This window comes from Bison bison, unplaced genomic scaffold (genome assembly GCF_000754665.1).
Source record: "Bison bison bison isolate TAMUID 2011002044 unplaced genomic scaffold, Bison_UMD1.0 scf7180017864327, whole genome shotgun sequence".
Classification (NCBI taxonomy): domain Eukaryota; kingdom Metazoa; phylum Chordata; class Mammalia; order Artiodactyla; family Bovidae; genus Bison; species Bison bison.
Window position 1 is genome coordinate 8,020,119 of NW_011494899.1, and position 3,504 is coordinate 8,023,622.

The 3,504-nt window shown below is 36.6% G+C and overlaps 1 pseudogene; it reads right to left on the reverse strand.

Moving 5' to 3' along the window:
• Nucleotides 1-1,653: 1,653 nt before the first annotated feature.
• Nucleotides 1,654-3,152, reverse strand: LOC104998357 (annotated as a pseudogene).
• Nucleotides 3,153-3,504: the final 352 nt, after the last annotated feature.

The window sequence follows — 3,504 nt, forward strand, 5'->3', positions numbered from 1 at the left end:
CCCATGGACGGAGGAGCCTGGAGGGCTGCAGTCCATGGGGTCGCTGAGGGTCGGACACAACTGAGTGACTTCACTTTCACTTTTCACTTTCATGCATTGGAGAAGGAATGGCAACCCACTCCAGTGTTCTTGCCTGGAGACTCCCAGGGACGGGGGAGCCTGGTGGGCTGCCATCTGTGGGGTCGCACAGAGTCGGAGACGACTGAAGTGACTTAGCAGCAGTATCATGGTGTGAATGTGATTACTATAGGCTCTTCCTTTGTGGTTATCATGAGGCTTGAATATAAAATTAAAAAATTGTATCACAACTTTATACTTTGCCTCTCACATTTTAGGTTATTGATGTTACAGTTTATGTGCTTTTTATGTTTTGTATCAAATAACAGGTTATTGTGGTCATTTTCTTTTTTCTTTTTACTACATTTGTTTTTTAATTTTTAAACTAGAGTTGCAAATAAATTATGGACCACCATTACTATATTATAGAATCTTTCTTTGACTTTATGTTTAACATTATCAGTGAGTTTAATGCTACTTTCTTATGTTTTTATAATGTTGATTAGTGTCCTTTTACCGCCACATAAAGAACTCCCTTTAGAATTTGTTTGTTTTTTTGGTTTTGTTTTAAGCTTTAAAGAGTTTATTTTGACTTGAGCCACTTATATTTCTCAGAGTGGGAATACGTACATTATTTAACAATAAATGCTTAATGCTTTAAATTTACAACTATCTACAGAAACTTGGAAATCATTCTAATTAAATGGGGAAAAAGTACAATTTTTCTGTTCTTATAATTCAAAATATATTTAACATTTCTGCCGCAGCCAAAACCTTTAACCAAAAATTCAGAACTTCAATCTCTTAAGCTTAACAAAATGGCTACATTCTAATTTATCTTGATTATTAACACAGGAAAAAATGACGGTGGCTGTAAAGTAAGGCAGACTAGCAACTAGTACAGTGTTCTTTCTGGGCACTCAAAGCTGTCTTTATTATTTTTACTTCATTTGTTCAAGCACAGACAATTGCTCTAACTTTTAAGAATGTTTAAATGAACTTTTGACATTTAATATTGGTGATGTTTGCTAACATTTAAGAATTTCAGTAATGAGACTCAGAAAATGACCACAATTAAAATTATCTTAAAGGACTTACTGACACACCAAGCAATTTAACAGTGTTTTGGAATTACATGGTGTTTTTTTCATAAACATAGCACCTTATTAAATACCTGGTAAACCACTTTGCCATCACAATAAGGGTTGGGAGACTAAGTTCCAAAGGGAATTTTTTAATTTACCTAATCAATATTAGGAATGCTAACTGTTGGTTTCCACACTCTAAGGGGATGCTTGTCTACATGGGAATCATCTTTTTAAGACATAGTATGTTCTAAAGTAGATTGACGTTGAAATAGACTCCTGCTTTACAAATAATCTATTAAATGTGCCTGTAAAACTAAAAAAATTTCCCAAAAGATTGGAAGAAATATGGTTATTTTATCTCCTTACCCCAGGTATTTCTGATAAAAAGATACAAAGTGAAGTCCAATCTTGATTTGTAAAGTTTTGATGTAAAAGCTAATGTATTGAAATCCAGTAAAGTTTAACTCTTGTCCGAATTAATGTAACAACTACTCACTTAGCTGAGTTTTCACAAGCTGTACTCTTGACCTGAAGAATCACTTTTTTGTGCTGAGGAGGTAGAGTGACCCCTGTAGGAGGTGGGGGTGCAGTACCAGGTGAGTCAGCTCCTCCATCAGACACACTTGGTGATGATGCCAGGTGGGGGACTTTCTTCCTTCCAAGGAATCCTCCTCCGTCAAATCCTTTCTTCTATGACTGTTTTCATTTTCATCTTCTGATGACCTTTTCTTGGATTCTAGAAAATCTTTGGCTATTTTATACACCTCCACTCCCCTATCTGAGCCTCTCAAACTTTTAAATTTCTGTTCCATGAGATTTTCTCTTAGATACATTCCATTACCCTTTTGCCTGCTTTACTTCAGCTTGTATTGGACCCAAATTACTATTTTTAAGGACAATGCTTTCTATATTTCTGTTGAATTTTACAGTCTGGAAGTCCCTGTAACTGTGAAAGCTCTCAGTCCTCCTTGCTCTTGCTTACAAAGGACTTTCTCTGGTAAGGTCTCATGGAACCATAAGTAACTGCTTCATGGATGGTTTCATGGTACTGGAGCTGAAGACTAGAATCTGATATCCAAAGATGGCTATGCTGAACCACAGAAGTTGCCAGACTGATCTTAGGAGTAGCACAGTGATTACACTGATCCATTCTTTTGAGCCAATCTTCAGTTAGACCGCCTACATCCTTATCCTCACTTTTGTTAACCGTATCCATGTTAGTGGTCAGATCCCACACCTGAATGCGGCCATTTGTGTGACCTGTGAATAAGTAGCACCTTGGCCTTGGGTCCATCCTACTGGAGAGCTCACATTCTCTCACTGTAAATGAGGAGATTGCAGTACTGTTAACAGCTTGGATTTCACAGATTCTTTTTCCAGTATGTGAGTCTTACAAGTTTACAAGTCTTACAAGTTTACAAGTCTTACAGTTTGTTAGTGAACAACTTTCTGGATAAGTACCTGTTGATCATTTCACTCTCTAAAATACTCTATATTGTTTCCAGAGGAAGAGCTTCCATGGCTTTCTGTCTCCTCCAGAGACAGTATCTTGAATGATGTCCCTTTAGCATTTCTTATAAGGCAAGCCTAGTGCTTATGAACTCCCTCAGCTTTTGTTTGTTTGGGAAAGTCTTTATCCATTACTTAAGGGCAGCTCTTCCAGGTATAGAGTTCTCAGCTGACAGTTTTTTTTCAATGTTTTGAATATATCATTCCATTCTCTCCTGGCCTTCAAAGCTTCTGTAGGAAAAGCTGCTGACGTTATGAGGGTTCTTTTGTGTGTAGCTCCACTCTTTTCTTCCACTGCATTCAAACTTCTTTTTAGCTTTCACTTTGACAATTTAATTATAATGTGTCTTGGTGTAGCCCTACTTGGGTTCACCTATGTGGGGACTTTTGGGCCTCATGAATTTGGGCATTCATTTCTTTCCCAAGATTGGGGAAGTTTTTAGTCACTATTGCTTTAAATATGCTTTCTTTCCCTTTCTCTTCTTCTGAAATTCCCATAGTGCCAATATTGTTTCCTTCAATTGTGTCCTATAAGTTACATATCCTTTCTTCACTCTTTACATTCTTTGTTTTCTATTTGCTTCTCTGACTGGATTATTTCAAATGTTCTGTCTTCTAGGTCTTCTGCTAGATCAAGTCTGTTGACTTTTGAGTCAACAGTTTTTGACAGTTTGACTTTTTAGTCATTGAGTTCAATCATTGTAATTTTTAGCTCTAGGATTTCTATCTGGCTTTTTGATGGTTTCTATTTGTTGAACTTATTTTGTTTGTCATTGCTTTCCTGATTGTTTATTTGTCTGCTGTGTCTTATAGTTCACTAAATTTCTTTAGGAGGATCATTCTAAATTCC